The 17,680-nt window shown below is 43.8% G+C and overlaps 9 non-coding genes across 9 annotated transcripts; 3 read left to right on the top strand and 6 right to left on the bottom strand.

Moving 5' to 3' along the window:
• The first annotated feature begins 4,016 nt into the window (after positions 1 to 4,016).
• trnar-ucg (transfer RNA arginine (anticodon UCG)) lies at positions 4,017 to 4,089 on the top strand. Its single transcript has one exon. It is a non-coding gene; the product is annotated as a tRNA-Arg (tRNA).
• A 1,550-nt stretch (positions 4,090 to 5,639) lies between these two features.
• Positions 5,640 to 5,723, bottom strand: trnas-uga (transfer RNA serine (anticodon UGA)). The gene has a single exon. It is a non-coding gene; the product is annotated as a tRNA-Ser (tRNA).
• Positions 5,724 to 7,262: 1,539 nt separating this feature from the next.
• On the bottom strand, positions 7,263 to 7,336 carry trnan-guu (transfer RNA asparagine (anticodon GUU)). The gene has a single exon. It is a non-coding gene; the product is annotated as a tRNA-Asn (tRNA).
• Positions 7,337 to 8,529: 1,193 nt separating this feature from the next.
• On the top strand, positions 8,530 to 8,602 carry trnar-ucg (transfer RNA arginine (anticodon UCG)). Its single transcript has one exon. It is a non-coding gene; the product is annotated as a tRNA-Arg (tRNA).
• A 1,544-nt stretch (positions 8,603 to 10,146) lies between these two features.
• trnas-uga (transfer RNA serine (anticodon UGA)) lies at positions 10,147 to 10,228 on the bottom strand. Its single transcript has one exon. It is a non-coding gene; the product is annotated as a tRNA-Ser (tRNA).
• A 1,537-nt stretch (positions 10,229 to 11,765) lies between these two features.
• On the bottom strand, positions 11,766 to 11,839 carry trnan-guu (transfer RNA asparagine (anticodon GUU)). Its single transcript has one exon. It is a non-coding gene; the product is annotated as a tRNA-Asn (tRNA).
• A 1,193-nt stretch (positions 11,840 to 13,032) lies between these two features.
• trnar-ucg (transfer RNA arginine (anticodon UCG)) lies at positions 13,033 to 13,105 on the top strand. Its single transcript has one exon. It is a non-coding gene; the product is annotated as a tRNA-Arg (tRNA).
• Positions 13,106 to 14,649: 1,544 nt separating this feature from the next.
• On the bottom strand, positions 14,650 to 14,731 carry trnas-uga (transfer RNA serine (anticodon UGA)). Its single transcript has one exon. It is a non-coding gene; the product is annotated as a tRNA-Ser (tRNA).
• Positions 14,732 to 16,267: 1,536 nt separating this feature from the next.
• On the bottom strand, positions 16,268 to 16,341 carry trnan-guu (transfer RNA asparagine (anticodon GUU)). Its single transcript has one exon. It is a non-coding gene; the product is annotated as a tRNA-Asn (tRNA).
• Between the last annotated feature and the right edge of the window lie 1,339 nt (positions 16,342 to 17,680).

The raw sequence follows: 17,680 nt of genomic DNA, 5'->3' as shown, positions 1-17,680 counted from the left end.
CTGTTCGCTAGATCCCATCCCCACTCAGCTAGTCAAAGATTCCCTCGAAGGACTGGCAGGACCTATAATTAGTATGATGAATGCATCGCTTGCGTCAGGCGTTGTACCTGATCAATTTAAGGTAGCGGTTGTTAGACCGCTCTTAAGAAGTCAAATTTGGATCAACAAGTTCTTAACAACTACAGGCCTGTCTCAAAGGTCCCATTTCAATCTAAAAGTCTTGGGAGAATAGTTGTTGCCCAATGTCAATCATATCTGGATTCAAATAATATACTTGAGAAATTTTAGTCTGGTTTCTGAAACTGCATTAACAAGAGTCGTAAATGATATTCTCTTAGCTACTGATGCAGGGAATGCAACAATGCTTGTGCTTTGCTTCTAGATCTTAGAGCTGCCTTTGACACGGTTGACCTCTCTGTTTTGTTACACAGGCTTGAGTTTGAGGTTGGCTTATCTGGAACCGTCCTTCAGTGGTTTACTTCACATTTTACTCATCGTTTTCATTATGTTCAAATATCTAATAATTGTACTGCTTCATCAATGTCACCAGTTCAATTTGGGGTACCAGAAGATCAGTGCTGGGACCAATATTGCTCTCTCTCTCTACATGCTGCTGCTAGGTAGGATAATATGAAAAAATAATATGAACTTTCATTCATATGCTGATGACACTCAAATAAACATTTTGTTTACACCAAACGACAACTCTTCTATTATCAGTTTAGTTAAATGCATTAAGGAAGGAAATACTTGGATGTGTGAAAACTTTTTGTTACTCAACTCTGAGAAAAATGAGGATCTGTTGATCGGAGGCAACAATACTGATAGGACTACTATAACTTCAGCACTTAACTCAGAGGATTTAAACATCTGCCTCAAAGAGACAGCACGTAACCTTGTTGTGAAAGGCGCTATATAGAAATACATTGATTTGAATTGAATTGACAATGTAAAATGTTGTGTGTGTTGTTTGTTAAACAAGACTGTCTTTATTTATCAAAAAATAAAAGGAATTTGCTAGGAATGCAAACGTTAGGTTGCGCTTCTTCATGCTGCATCGTCGGCATGAGTGGAGCTTTTTAAACGTCTGTACTTACTGTGCCCCATAAGAAATCGTTTGTCCCCATTCAAAAGAGATTGTGCGATGTCCTGCAGTGTTCGCAAAGCAAACCTTTGACAGTTTGAAAAGAGGAATTTATTCTGCTTCCTGTGCGTGCAGTAGTTACAAAGTTGAACGTCTTTACACGATCTGCTGCAGTTTTCAGTGGGCGGGCTTTGTCAGAGGGCTTGGAAAAACGCACTGTGTTTCGGCTCGGGAAACATCATGAGAAGTGTCCTGCATGTTTTCTGTGTATAGCTGTCTTTTAACGCATACAGAATTCATTCGAAATCATTGATTTCTCCAATTAACAAGGTTCCCTTAAAGGATGAGTCAAAGTAACGTCTAATCGGATTAGTTTCCTTAGAGCTGGTTCAGAGTTTGCTCAAGAGTTTACCTTTCACAGATGCGCAAAGAAAAATGTTGGGGGTGCACGCTTCAAGGTGCCTTACAGCTGTAGGGAGTGATTCGAGACGATTTGTGGCGTGTGCTCGTTCCCATATACCGTACGCCCCGGGGTGCAGTGCTAAGATGAAGTACAATACCGCTTGGGCACGTAACGGCGTTACACGCAAGTGCGGGACGTGAGGGTTTTCGTTTGTTCATTTTGTTTTGCTCTGCTTTGCTTTGTTTTGTGGTCAAGAGGCGTAAGGTAAGTCGTAATCCAGGGAGAACACTGGTGGCAAACAGTCCGAGGTGAGAGGCGAGGTCCAAAGTCGAAAAGGCAGAAGGGGAGTCCAATATCCAGAATAAACGAGGTAATGGAAAAAACGCCAGGTAGAGCTCTCAAGGAGTAGACTCAATACCAGCGGGAAGCAAGTAAAGATGGTAAAAATAGCACTGCGTACCCCACGGTGGAGTGTGTGCAGGTGGGTTAACTCGTGCGGCGGCGTTTGTTAATAATCACCCTCTGCTGGTGCTGTTTAGATTGCTTAAGAGTTGGTCTTAACTGCCTGGCGGTCATGACAAGCTCCTCTTTAAGCTGTGGTTTAGTTTTGCATTCATGTGTTTCTAGAGCAGTTATTTATGGGGGTGGGTGGGTCCTTCACAGAGGCTCAGGACAAATCCCCTGCATGAAAGTCTACTGTGTGCGTTCAAACAGTCACAGGTCAAGAGCCAGGCAGGAGGACAATGGACAGATGAGCCAACGAACTAAAAATAAAAGAACAGATATGAAAAAGCCACCATCTTTTTCTTTTTGACATTTTCCGACTTTCATGCAAGCCAGGACAAAGTTGCTCGTAGCTACTTGTGGATTCAAATACTCTATCGAATGCTTTGATGAGTTTTTGCAATTTGATTGTCGTCCTGTCAGCCTGTTTCTGTTTTTTTTTTTTCAATCTAGGGATGGAAAGTATGAGGGAAATGATGGAGCAATCAATAACCGCTCCGGAAAAATGGCAGAAAGAAATGGTCCGTCACTAAGGACATTTGTGAAGCAGAGGAGTGACATCACCACAAAGGCGACTTATTCTGCTGATCGTTTTGGTGAATAATGATTGAGGCGTGTTAAGAGAAAGGTAGCTGCGTCAGCATGCTTAGGCTGCAAAGGATAAAGCAAAGGTTTACTCCATGCTGAAAAGAGAAGAAAAGAAGCACAACGTTTCGACTGTGGAGCCTTCTGCACCATCTTCTTTAGCGATGGTGATGATGTTTACATTGGAAAAACTGAGACACGCATACTGGAGGGGCTTGAACCACCAACTTTTCAGCACCACAGAGTCTGACAGTCTTTTGTGCACCCTACATTTGCAGGTTTATGGTCAAAGAAAACAATCACTTGCGCTTCTTGCAGCCGGCAATCTTTTTCCACTGACAACCAAGAAATGGATTTCATCTTTCACAAGCTGTATGGATTTCTTCAAAAACAAGTTATTCCAGAAAGGAAATGAATTCTTGCATTAAACTGAACCAAGCTGTACATGTTTGTCTGAAATGAGACATTCGGCACAACAAGACACGGAGAGAGGCACCGCTGGTATTCAGACCCAGGATCGCCTGCTTACTAGGCGGGCACTTTAAGCCACTAGGGAACAGCGCCAGCGGAGCACCGCGCTTTTACAGACACTTGGACACATCTGCGTTCGGTGTGCACTTAACCTGCTCTCTGAGCCCGTTGCCTCCGTCCCATTTAATAGCAGAACTGACGCCAAGAGAAATGATGAGAAATGGCATTTATCGGGCACTTTTCATGTCCAAGGAGCTCAATGCCCTTGACACCTCCCCAAGGCGACAGAGCTGTGCATTCTTTGGCGACACCATTTTTTCTTTTGTTTAATTTCTATACTTATTGATAGAATAAAAACGATATGTCATGTACTGTAAGGGAAATGTCTCTTTTCATGGGGAAAGCTAGCACCAGCAAATGTTGTGTTTAGAAGAAGTGATTTAACATGACACGTGACCTAATTTACCGGAGCAAAAGCTCACCCAGCAAGCCCTGCTTTACTTCTACAGGAGAGAAGTACTGTAGAGTCTGCAAGATGTTCAGCTGGGTAGCTACGTCAGCATGCCTCGGCTGCAAAGGAACAAGTACTAGGTTTATTGCATGCTGAAAAGAGAAGAACGGAAACACAGCGTTTCGACTGTGAGGTCTTCTCACACCTGAAGAAGCCTCACACCTGTAAAAGGCTCCATGGTTTTCTTTCTTCTCTTTACAACATGGAATACACCTATTGTCTGCAAGATGTGACAATTTCATGGTGTTTTGGAAGAAAACCTTTTTTCTTTGAATTCAAAATCAATCGGAATTTCAGCACGACACATCAACACTTTTTCTGTTTTAAGGAGATGATATTTTAAACCTGACAAAAATAGTAGGAAACACAAGTTTCTTGCTGTGAAAATTTAGATGGGGAAGTGTACTACTAGTAGCAGTGTAGAGCTCTCTGTGGTGGAGTGCAAGCGCATGTTCTATGGGCCAGTGGCGTAATGGATAACGCGTCTGATTTCGGATCAGAAGATTGTAGGTTTGAGTCCTGCCTGGCTCGTGAGGCTTTTAAACCTCTCAGGTTCCTCAGTAACAGGTTGCCGTCATGTATATGAACTATAGAAAAGCATTTGCCACAACCCGTAAATTAGCACGCAAGTGCGGGCTGGTGAACACAGAACTGTATGGAGATCATCTCCAGCTCCGAGCTCAATTGCAATGAAAAAACATGCAGAACAGAACTGGAGAGCAGCTGAATTTGTGCTCAGTAGGGTGGGGAGGACTCAGCATTGCTATTGTTCTAATTGGCATGAACTGCAGGGGATCTGAATCAGAACATGTCAGTCAGTTTGATCATTGCGTCAATATGTAGGCCACGTTAATACAGAATTATTACTTTGTCTGTCTCGTCTTTGTATATAGCTGAATGTCCCTGACAATTTCATGTTAGTTTTTAAGAACGACATTGGTGCTAATATATACATATATAGCATATAAGGAACACGTAAAAGTTTAGTCCATGCTGAAAAGATAAGAAAACCGCCACAACGTTTCATCTTGGAATAAATCTTTACTTGTTGTTTTGCAGCCTACCCATTCTGACCTAACTCCTCCCTTGAAATTCCCTAACAGATAAGGGTACGTAACGGCTCATGCGATGCTCAGTTGCAATTTGTCCCAAAACAAACAAGAACAGCAGCTGAGGGTTTGAGTTTGAACATGCACTGTATTAAAGCAGCTTTTATTTCCATTGATAAATGCTAGATATTCCTACAGAGATTCTCCAGGTGAGTAAGCGATTCCTGTTTCTGTTTCTATTTCTGTTTCATATATACAGTATATATATGTTACATGTGTCTCTGCAATAGTATAAATGTGTTATACACTATCAGGGGCTGCTTTTTTGTGCACCTCATCTACAACAAGGGGTTTTTTTTCATTTATGTTTGTGGACCTTCACCATTTGAGGAAGTGAGTTAGATAAGAAAGTTACAGGTATGGTGAGCAATGACTGACAAAGGCACGTACTGCGTATTCCTTACAGAAGTGTAAGCAATTTGTTCTAAAAAACACCGGCTAAAGTCCAACATCGTTAGCAATCTTATTACTTAAACAGAATTAACATCAATAAACTGTAAGGTGCTGGTACATGCGAGTAGATTTGATCTTCTATTAAACAAAAATGCAATTACAGCTCTAAAAAGGTCAACCTAGACTTCTGTAACAGATCTGTTCAGGTCATCGCTGTTTCTCTGACCTTGTGAGTCTTTGGAATTTTAAAAGTGTATTTTGCTTGCCTTTCATGTGGTCTGTGTACAAGTCACTGTGGCGTATGCGGTCCTACACAGCCTTGCTATAGACGTGACGAGCCTCCGCTATGTTGCAATGGAGAACAGGTTCAGTACGGAGCTGCCGAGAAAATTCAGCTGGAAAGCTCGTTGCAGAAAAGCATCGTTATCTGTGTCCAGCGGCAAAGCGTCCATCGTGGGTGCTGAAGAATCGATTTCACAGGCTGTGGGTCCAGGCGATTTAGAGTGTTAAAGGTCCCAGCGAAAACGAAACGGCGCTGGTCCTTTTACACGCACGCACGCAACCAAATGCAAAGGACGCCGTAGTCGGCAGTATTTGAACCTGCGCGGGGAGACCCCAACGGATTTCAAGTCCGTCACCTTAACCCAACTCGGCCACGACTACAGCAAGCGCCGCGGCCGCTGCCTTCTTGCTACAATCGAACAGGGAGTGCGAGGCGGCGCCGGCAGCGGAGGCAACTTTTTTCAAGTTCGCTCTCCGTTTAAGAAACCTTTTACGCCATACGTGCAAGCACACACACACACACACCTCAGAGGACTTAAGGGTGGCTTCAAGTTGGAATGATAAAGTCTCCCCGTTCGGACATGAAAACAGAACGTTCTTAGACTGAAAGCAATCAACAACGGAGACATGTGGACGACGATTTTAGTCACTGCACTTTGAATAGCATTTTTACTCCAGTTACAGGAGATGCACCAATGGCCCTTGACCTACGCTCTTACCAATGCCTTGAACATTCAAACAAAACAGCCCTCAAGTCCTGCGGTTTAATATAACGCTGTTACGTGTCGAGGCAGTATTTTTCTCTGTCCTACCGTTGAGACACGGGGCGTATATGGAAACGAACACATGCTACGGATCGTCTCTAATCGGTCCCTACAGTTGGAAGGCTCCTTGAAGCGTGCACCCCCATCATTCATCTTTGCGCATCTGTGAAAGGTAGACTCTTGAGCAATGTTTGAGCCAGCTCTAAGGCAACTAGTGCTATTGGACAGACACCTCTGGAAGATCCTAAGAGTCTCTTAACACCACTTCCAGCAGCAAGCTTAATTGTTCGCTGGAGGTCTCCCACCCAGGTACTGACCAGGCAAAGAATCACCAGTACATTGAATGAGGAAGTTAATCCTGAAATCCAATTACATATCTCAAGGTAAGACAAATCCATAAGAACATGTCTTAGTATTACTTCGTTTACATTAGTATGGCACTGAGTTGGAGCTCCTCTTTAAGCTGTGGTTTAGTTTTGCATTCATGTGTTTCTAGAGCAGTTATTTATGGGGGTGGGTGGGTCTTCCACAGAGGCTCAGGACAAATCCCCCGCCTGAAAGTCTAATGTGTGCGTTCAGACAGTCACAGGTCAAGAGCCAGGCAGGAGGACAATGGACAGAAGAGCCAACGAACTAAAAATAAAAGAACAGATATGAAAAAGCCACCATCTTTTTCTTTTTGACATTTTCCGACTTTCATGCAAGCCAGGACAAAGTTGCTCGTAGCTACTTGTGGATTCAAATACTCTATCGAGTGCTTTGATGAGTTTTTGCAATTTGATTGTCGTCCTGTCAGCCTGTTTCTGTTTTTTTTTTTTCAATCTAGGGATGGAAAGTATGAGGGAAATGATGGAGCAATCAATAACCGCTCCGGAAAAATGGCAGAAAGAAATGGTCCGTCACTAAGGACATTTGTGAAGCAGAGGAGTGACATCACCACAAAGGCGACACATTCTGCTGATGGTTTTGGTGAATAATGATTGAGGCGCGTTAAGAGAAAGGTAGCTGTGTCAGCATGCGTAGGCTGCAAACGATCAAGCAAAGGTTTACTCCATGCTGAAAAGAGAAGAAAAGAAGCACAACGTTTCGACTGTGGAGCCTTCTGCGCCATCTTCTTTAGCGGTGATGATGTTTACATTGGAAAAACTGAGACATGCGTCCCTGGGTGGGCTTGAACCACCAATCTTTCGGTTAACAGCTGAACGCGCTAACCGATTGCGCCACAGAGACTGACAGCCGCTTGTGTTCCCTACATTTGCAGGTTTATGGTCAAAGAAAACAATCACTTGCGCTTCTTGCAGCCGGCAATCTTTTTCGAATGACAACCAAGAAATGGATTTCATCTTTCACAAGCTGTATGGATTTCTTCAAAAACAAGTTATTCCAGAAAGGAAATGAATTCTTGCATTAAACTGAACCAAGCTGTACATGTTTGTCTGAAATGAGACATTCGGCACAACAAGACACGGAGAGAGGCACCGCTGGTATTCAGACCCAGGATCGCCTGCTTACTAGGCGGGCACTTTAAGCCACTAGGGAACAGCGCCAGCGGAGCACCGCGCTTTTACAGACACTTGGACACATCTGCGTTCGGTGTGCACTTAACCTGCTCTCTGAGCCCGTTGCCTCCGTCCCATTTAATAGCAGAACTGACGCCAAGAGAAATGATGAGAAATGGCATTTATCGGGCACTTTTCATGTCCAAGGAGCTCAATGCCCTTGAGACCTCCACAAGGCGACAGAGCTGTGCATTCTTTGGCGACACCATTTTTTCTTTTGTTTAATTTCTATACTTATTGATAGAATAAAAATGATATGTCATGTACTGTAAGGGAAATGTCTCTTTTCATGGGGAAAGCTAGCACCAGCAAATGTTGTGTTTAGAAGAAGTGATTTAACATGACACGTGACCTAATTTACCGGAGCAAAAGCTCACCCAGCAAGCCCTGCTTTACTTCTACAGGAGAGAAGTACTGTAGAGTCTGCAAGATGTTCAGCTGGGTAGCTACGTCAGCATGCCTCGGCTGCAAAGGAACAAGTACTAGGTTTATTGCATGCTGAAAAGAGAAGAACAGAAACACAGCGTTTCGACTGTGAGGTCTTCTCACACCTGAAGAAGCCTCACACCTGTAAAAGGCTCCATGGTTTTCTTTCTTCTCTTTTCAACATGGAATACACCTATTGTCTGCAAGATGTGACAATTTCATGGTGTTTTGGAAGAAAACCTTTTTTCTTTGAATTCAAAATCAATCGGAATTTCAGCACGACACATCAACACTTTTTCTGTTTTAAGGAGATGATATTTTAAACCTGATAAAAATAGTAGGAAACACAAGTTTCTTGCTGTGAAAATTTAGATGGGGAAGTGTACTACTAGTAGCAGTGTAGAGCTCTCTGTGGTGGAGTGCAAGCGCATGTTCTATGGGCCAGTGGCGTAATGGATAACGCGTCTGACTTCGGATCAGAAGATTGTAGGTTCGAGTCCTGCCTGGCTCGTGAGGCTTTTAAACCTCTCAGGTTCCTCGGTAACAGGTTGCCGTCATGTATATGAACTATAGAAAAGCATTTGCCACAACCCGTAAATTAGCACGCAAGTGCGGGCTGGTGAACACAGAACTGTATGGAGATCATCTCCAGCTCCGAGCTCAATTGCAATGAAAAAACATGCAGAAAAGAACTGGAGAGCAGATGAATTTGTGCTCAGTAGGGTGGGGAGGACTCAGCATTGCTATTGTTCTAATTGGCATGAACTGCAGGGGATCTGAATCAGAACATGTCAGTTAGTTCGATCATTGCGTCAGTATGTAGGCCAAGTTAATACAGAATTATTACTTTGTCTGTCTCGTCTTTGTATATAGCTGAATGTCCCTGACAATTTCATGTTAGTTTTTAATAACGACATTGGTGCTAATATATACATATATAGCATATAAGGAACACGTAAAAGTTTAGTCCATGCTGAAAAGATAAGAAAACCGCCACAACATTTCATCTTGGAATAAATCTTTACTTGTTGTTTTGCAGCCTACCCATTCTGACCTAACTCCTCCCTTGAAATTCCCTAACAGATAAGGGTACGTAACGGCTCATGCGATGCTCAGTTGCAATTTGTCCCAAAACAAACAAGAACAGCAGCTGAGGGTTTGAGTTTGAACATGCACTGTATTAAAGCAGCTTTTATTTCCATTGATAAATGCTAGATATTCCTACAGAGATTCTCCAGGTGAGTAAGCGATTCCTGTTTCTATTTCTATTTCTGTTTCATATCTATACAGTATATATATGTTACATGTGTCTCTGCAATAGTATAAATGTGTTATACACTATCAGGGGCTGCTTTTTTGTGCACCTCATCTACAACAAGGGTTTTTTTTTCATTTATGTTTGTGGACCTTCACCATTTGAGGAAGTGAGTTAGATAAGAAAGTTACAGGTATGGTGAGCAATGACTGACAAAGGCACGTACTGCGTATTCCTTACAGAAGTGTAAGCAATTTGTTCTAAAAAACACCGGCTAAAGTCCAACATCGTTAGCAATCTTATTACTTAAACAGAATTAACATCAATAAACTGTAAGGTGCTGGTACATGCGAGTAGATTTGATCTTCTATTAAACAAAAATGCAATTACAGCTCTAAAAAGGTCAACCTAGACTTCTGTAACAGATCTGTTCAGGTCATCGCTGTTTCTCTGACCTTGTGAGTCTTTGGAATTTTAAAAGTGTATTTTGCTTGCCTTTCATGTGGTCTGTGTACAAGTCACTGTGGCGTATGCGGTCCTACACAGCCTTGCTATAGACGTGACGAGCCTCCGCTATGTTGCAATGGAGAACAGGTTCAGTACGGAGCTGCCGAGAAAATTCAGCTGGAAAGCTCGTTGCAGAAAAGCATCGTTATCTGTGTCCAGCGGCAAAGCGTCCTTCGTGGGTGCTGAAGAATCGATTTCACAGGCTGCGGGTCCAGGCGATTTAGAGTGTTAAAGGTCCCAGCGAAAACGAAACGGCGCTGGTCCTTTTACACGCAACCGAATGCAAAGGACGCCGTAGTCGGCAGGATTTGAACCTGCGCGGGGAGACCCCAACGGATTTCAAGTCCGTCACCTTAACCACTCGGCCACGACTACAGCAAGCGCCGCGGCCGCTGCCTTCTTGCTACAATCGAACAGGGAGTGCGAGGCGGCGGCGGCAGCGGAGGCAACTTTTTTCAAGTTCGCTCTCCGTTTAAGAAACCTTTTACGCCATACGTGCAAGCACACACACACACACCTCAGAGGACTTAAGGGTGGCTTCAAGTTGGAATGATAAAGTCTCCCCGTTCGGACATGAAAACAGAACGTTCTTAGACAGAAAGCAATCAACAACGGAGACATGTGGACGACGATTTTAGTCACTGCACTTTGAATAGCATTTTTACTCCAGTTACAGGAGATGCACCAATGGCCCTTGACCTACGCTCTTACCAATGCCTTGAACATTCAAACAAAACAGCCCTCAAGTCCTGCGGTTTAATATAACGCTGTTACGTGTCGAGGCAGTATTTTTCTCTGTCCTACCGTTGAGACACGGGGCGTATATGGAAACGAACACATGCTACGGATCGTCTCTAATCGGTCCCTACAGTTGGAAGGCTCCTTGAAGCGTGCACCCCCATCATTCATCTTTGCGCATCTGTGAAAGGTAGACTCTTGAGCAATGTTTGAGCCAGCTCTAAGGCAACTAGTGCTATTGGACAGACACCTCTGGAAGATCCTAAGAGTCTCTTAACACCACTTCCAGCAGCAAGCTTAATTGTTCGCTGGAGGTCTCCCACCCAGGTACTGACCAGGCAAAGAATCACCAGTACATTGAATGAGGAAGTTAATCCTGAAATCCAATTACATATCTCAAGGTAAGACAAATCCATAAGAACATGTCTTAGTATTACTTCGTTTACATTAGTATGGCACTGAGTTGGAGCTCCTCTTTAAGCTGTGGTTTAGTTTTGCATTCATGTGTTTCTAGAGCAGTTATTTATGGGGGTGGGTGGGTCTTCCACAGAGGCTCAGGACAAATCCCCCGCCTGAAAGTCTAATGTGTGCGTTCAGACAGTCACAGGTCAAGAGCCAGGCAGGAGGACAATGGACAGAAGAGCCAACGAACTAAAAATAAAAGAACAGATATGAAAAAGCCACCATCTTTTTCTTTTTGACATTTTCCGACTTTCATGCAAGCCAGGACAAAGTTGCTCGTAGCTACTTGTGGATTCAAATACTCTATCGAGTGCTTTGATGAGTTTTTGCAATTTGATTGTCGTCCTGTCAGCCTGTTTCTGTTTTTTTTTTTTCAATCTAGGGATGGAAAGTATGAGGGAAATGATGGAGCAATCAATAACCGCTCCGGAAAAATGGCAGAAAGAAATGGTCCGTCACTAAGGACATTTGTGAAGCAGAGGAGTGACATCACCACAAAGGCGACACATTCTGCTGATGGTTTTGGTGAATAATGATTGAGGCGCGTTAAGAGAAAGGTAGCTGTGTCAGCATGCGTAGGCTGCAAACGATCAAGCAAAGGTTTACTCCATGCTGAAAAGAGAAGAAAAGAAGCACAACGTTTCGACTGTGGAGCCTTCTGCGCCATCTTCTTTAGCGGTGATGATGTTTACATTGGAAAAACTGAGACATGCGTCCCTGGGTGGGCTTGAACCACCAATCTTTCGGTTAACAGCTGAACGCGCTAACCGATTGCGCCACAGAGACTGACAGCCGCTTGTGTTCCCTACATTTGCAGGTTTATGGTCAAAGAAAACAATCACTTGCGCTTCTTGCAGCCGGCAATCTTTTTCCACTGACAACCAAGAAATGGATTTCATCTTTCACAAGCTGTATGGATTTCTTCAAAAACAAGTTATTCCAGAAAGGAAATGAATTCTTGCATTAAACTGAACCAAGCTGTACATGTTTGTCTGAAATGAGACATTCGGCACAACAAGACACGGAGAGAGGCACCGCTGGTATTCAGACCCAGGATCGCCTGCTTACTAGGCGGGCACTTTAAGCCACTAGGGAACAGCGCCAGCGGAGCACCGCGCTTTTACAGACACTTGGACACATCTGCGTTCGGTGTGCACTTAACCTGCTCTCTGAGCCCGTTGCCTCCGTCCCATTTAATAGCAGAACTGACGCCAAGAGAAATGATGAGAAATGGCATTTATCGGGCACTTTTCATGTCCAAGGAGCTCAATGCCCTTGACACCTCCACAAGGCGACAGAGCTGTGCATTCTTTGGCGACACCATTTTTTCTTTTGTTTAATTTCTATACTTATTGATAGAATAAAAATGATATGTCATGTACTGTAAGGGAAATGTCTCTTTTCATGGGGAAAGCTAGCACCAGCAAATGTTGTGTTTAGAAGAAGTGATTTAACATGACACGTGACCTAATTTACCGGAGCAAAAGCTCACCCAGCAAGCCCTGCTTTACTTCTACAGGAGAGAAGTACTGTAGAGTCTGCAAGATGTTCAGCTGGGTAGCTACGTCAGCATGCCTCGGCTGCAAAGGAACAAGTACTAGGTTTATTGCATGCTGAAAAGAGAAGAACAGAAACACAGCGTTTCGACTGTGAGGTCTTCTCACACCTGAAGAAGCCTCACACCTGTAAAAGGCTCCATGGTTTTCTTTCTTCTCTTTTCAACATGGAATACACCTATTGTCTGCAAGATGTGACAATTTCATGGTGTTTTGGAAGAAAACCTTTTTTCTTTGAATTCAAAATCAATCGGAATTTCAGCACGACACATCAACACTTTTTCTGTTTTAAGGAGATGATATTTTAAACCTGATAAAAATAGTAGGAAACACAAGTTTCTTGCTGTGAAAATTTAGATGGGGAAGTGTACTACTAGTAGCAGTGTAGAGCTCTCTGTGGTGGAGTGCAAGCGCATGTTCTATGGGCCAGTGGCGTAATGGATAACGCGTCTGACTTCGGATCAGAAGATTGTAGGTTCGAGTCCTGCCTGGCTCGTGAGGCTTTTAAACCTCTCAGGTTCCTCGGTAACAGGTTGCCGTCATGTATATGAACTATAGAAAAGCATTTGCCACAACCCGTAAATTAGCACGCAAGTGCGGGCTGGTGAACACAGAACTGTATGGAGATCATCTCCAGCTCCGAGCTCAATTGCAATGAAAAAACATGCAGAAAAGAACTGGAGAGCAGATGAATTTGTGCTCAGTAGGGTGGGGAGGACTCAGCATTGCTATTGTTCTAATTGGCATGAACTGCAGGGGATCTGAATCAGAACATGTCAGTTAGTTCGATCATTGCGTCAGTATGTAGGCCAAGTTAATACAGAATTATTACTTTGTCTGTCTCGTCTTTGTATATAGCTGAATGTCCCTGACAATTTCATGTTAGTTTTTAATAACGACATTGGTGCTAATATATACATATATAGCATATAAGGAACACGTAAAAGTTTAGTCCATGCTGAAAAGATAAGAAAACCGCCACAACATTTCATCTTGGAATAAATCTTTACTTGTTGTTTTGCAGCCTACCCATTCTGACCTAACTCCTCCCTTGAAATTCCCTAACAGATAAGGGTACGTAACGGCTCATGCGATGCTCAGTTGCAATTTGTCCCAAAACAAACAAGAACAGCAGCTGAGGGTTTGAGTTTGAACATGCACTGTATTAAAGCAGCTTTTATTTCCATTGATAAATGCTAGATATTCCTACAGAGATTCTCCAGGTGAGTAAGCGATTCCTGTTTCTATTTCTATTTCTGTTTCATATCTATACAGTATATATATGTTACATGTGTCTCTGCAATAGTATAAATGTGTTATACACTATCAGGGGCTGCTTTTTTGTGCACCTCATCTACAACAAGGGTTTTTTTTTCATTTATGTTTGTGGACCTTCACCATTTGAGGAAGTGAGTTAGATAAGAAAGTTACAGGTATGGTGAGCAATGACTGACAAAGGCACGTACTGCGTATTCCTTACAGAAGTGTAAGCAATTTGTTCTAAAAAACACCGGCTAAAGTCCAACATCGTTAGCAATCTTATTACTTAAACAGAATTAACATCAATAAACTGTAAGGTGCTGGTACATGCGAGTAGATTTGATCTTCTATTAAACAAAAATGCAATTACAGCTCTAAAAAGGTCAACCTAGACTTCTGTAACAGATCTGTTCAGGTCATCGCTGTTTCTCTGACCTTGTGAGTCTTTGGAATTTTAAAAGTGTATTTTGCTTGCCTTTCATGTGGTCTGTGTACAAGTCACTGTGGCGTATGCGGTCCTACACAGCCTTGCTATAGACGTGACGAGCCTCCGCTATGTTGCAATGGAGAACAGGTTCAGTACGGAGCTGCCGAGAAAATTCAGCTGGAAAGCTCGTTGCAGAAAAGCATCGTTATCTGTGTCCAGCGGCAAAGCGTCCTTCGTGGGTGCTGAAGAATCGATTTCACAGGCTGCGGGTCCAGGCGATTTAGAGTGTTAAAGGTCCCAGCGAAAACGAAACGGCGCTGGTCCTTTTACACGCAACCGAATGCAAAGGACGCCGTAGTCGGCAGGATTTGAACCTGCGCGGGGAGACCCCAACGGATTTCAAGTCCGTCACCTTAACCACTCGGCCACGACTACAGCAAGCGCCGCGGCCGCTGCCTTCTTGCTACAATCGAACAGGGAGTGCGAGGCGGCGGCGGCAGCGGAGGCAACTTTTTTCAAGTTCGCTCTCCGTTTAAGAAACCTTTTACGCCATACGTGCAAGCACACACACACACACCTCAGAGGACTTAAGGGTGGCTTCAAGTTGGAATGATAAAGTCTCCCCGTTCGGACATGAAAACAGAACGTTCTTAGACAGAAAGCAATCAACAACGGAGACATGTGGACGACGATTTTAGTCACTGCACTTTGAATAGCATTTTTACTCCAGTTACAGGAGATGCACCAATGGCCCTTGACCTACGCTCTTACCAATGCCTTGAACATTCAAACAAAACAGCCCTCAAGTCCTGCGGTTTAATATAACGCTGTTACGTGTCGAGGCAGTATTTTTCTCTGTCCTACCGTTGAGACACGGGGCGTATATGGAAACGAACACATGCTACGGATCGTCTCTAATCGGTCCCTACAGTTGGAAGGCTCCTTGAAGCGTGCACCCCCATCATTCATCTTTGCGCATCTGTGAAAGGTAGACTCTTGAGCAATGTTTGAGCCAGCTCTAAGGCAACTAGTGCTATTGGACAGACACCTCTGGAAGATCCTAAGAGTCTCTTAACACCACTTCCAGCAGCAAGCTTAATTGTTCGCTGGAGGTCTCCCACCCAGGTACTGACCAGGCAAAGAATCACCAGTACATTGAATGAGGAAGTTAATCCTGAAATCCAATTACATATCTCAAGGTAAGACAAATCCATAAGAACATGTCTTAGTATTACTTCGTTTACATTAGTATGGCACTGAGTTGGAGCTCCTCTTTAAGCTGTGGTTTAGTTTTGCATTCATGTGTTTCTAGAGCAGTTATTTATGGGGGTGGGTGGGTCTTTCACAGAGGCTCAGGACAAATCCCCCGCCTGAAAGTCTAATGTGTGCGTTCAGACAGTCACAGGTCAAGAGCCAGGCAGGAGGACAATGGACAGATGAGCCAACGAACTAAAAATAAAAGAACAGATATGAAAAAGCCACCATCTTTTTCTTTTTGACATTTTCCGACTTTCATGCAAGCCAGGACAAAGTTGCTCGTAGCTACTTGTGGATTCAAATACTCTATCGAGTGCTTTGATGAGTTTTTGCAATTTGATTGTCGTCCTGTCAGCCTGTTTCTGTTTTTTTTTTTCAATCTAGGGATGGAAAGTATGAGGGAAATGATGGAGCAATCAATAACCGCTCCGGAAAAATGGCAGAAAGAAATGGTCCGTCACTAAGGACATTTGTGAAGCAGAGGAGTGACATCACCACAAAGGCGACTTATTCTGCTGATGGTTTTGGTGAATAATGATTGAGGCGCGTTAAGAGAAAGGTAGCTGTGTCAGCATGCGTAGGCTGCAAAGGATCAAGCAAAGGTTTACTCCATGCTGAAAAGAAAAGAAAAGAAGCACAACGTTTCGACTGTGGAGCCTTCTGCGCCATCTTCTTTAGCGGTGATGATGTTTACATTGGAAAAACGGAGACATACGTCCCTGGGTGGGCTTGAACCACCAACCTTTCGGTTAACAGCCGAACGCGCTAACCAATTGTGCCACAGAGACTGACGGCCGCTTGTACTCCCTACATTTGCAGGTTTATGGTCAAAGAAAACAATCACTTGCGCTTCTTGCAGCCGGCAATCTTTTTCCACTGACAACCAAGAAATGGATTTCATCTTTCACAAGCTGTATGGATTTCTTCAAAAACAAGTTATTCCAGAAAGGAAATGAATTCTTGCATTAAACTGAACCAAGCTGTACGTTTGTCTGAAATGAGACATTCGGCACAACAAGACACGGAGAGAGGCACCGCTGGTATTCAGACCCAGGATCGCCTGCTTACTAGGCAGGCACTTTAAGCCACTAGGGAACAGCGCCAGCGGAGCACCGCGCTTTTACAGACACTTGGACACATCTGCGTTCGGTGTGCACTTAACCTGCTCTCTGAGCCCGTTGCCTCCGTCCCATTTAATAGCAGAACTGACGCCAAGAGAAATGATGAGAAATGGCATTTATCGGGCACTTTTCATGTCCAAGGAGCTCAATGCCCTTGACACCTCCCCAAGGCGACAGAGCTGTGCATTCTTTGGCGACACCATTTTTTCTTTTGTTTAATTTCTATACTTATTGATAGAATAAAAACGATATGTCATGTACTGTAAGGGAAATGTCTCTTTTCATGGGGAAAGCTAGCACCAGCAAATGTTGTGTTTAGAAGAAGTGATTTAACATGACACGTGACCTAATTTACCGGAGCAAAAGCTCACCCAGCAAGCCCTGCTTTACTTCTACAGGAGAGAAGTACTGTAGAGTCTGCAAGATGTTCAGCTGGGTAGCTACGTCAGCATGCCTCGGCTGCAAAGGAACAAGTAATAGGTTTATTGCATGCTGATGTAGCGGCGAGGCTTATTAATAAGGCAGAATTAAGTGTTTCCGAGCTTCCCAAATGAGGCCCCATTTCTCTGTTCATCTCTGTGGTGCAGCCACAGAGAGACTATTCCCAGGGTGATTTAAGGTCCTAGGACAGCTCCCAAAGGGGGATGCACTTAGCTAAGCCTGGCTATCATGATCAATGGTCATCCATTGGCACCTATCTGTCTAGGGAGTGCCAGTTGGACATCTGGACTGCATTACTAAGTGTCAGGAGTAAGTGACTCATATCTCACCTTGATCAACCAATCAGGGACTGGTAGGGCCGAGTAACCCACGTGGGACTCTGATGCCCATGGAACTTTCAGCCAATCAATGAGCTGAAGTTCCTCCAGGTAAAAACAGGCAACACAGAGAGCCTGAGAGATTCAGTGAGATTCAACAAGATTCAGAAGGGATTCTGGAGAGGATTCTGTGGACTGTTCTAAAGGGAATTCAAAGGAGAATTCCAGGGCAGGACGGCCCAGGAGCA

The sequence above is a fragment of the Lepisosteus oculatus genome, unplaced genomic scaffold (genome assembly GCF_040954835.1).
Source record: "Lepisosteus oculatus isolate fLepOcu1 unplaced genomic scaffold, fLepOcu1.hap2 HAP2_SCAFFOLD_82, whole genome shotgun sequence".
Taxonomy (NCBI): domain Eukaryota; kingdom Metazoa; phylum Chordata; class Actinopteri; order Semionotiformes; family Lepisosteidae; genus Lepisosteus; species Lepisosteus oculatus.
This window is presented reverse-complemented; position numbering and strand designations above follow the sequence as displayed.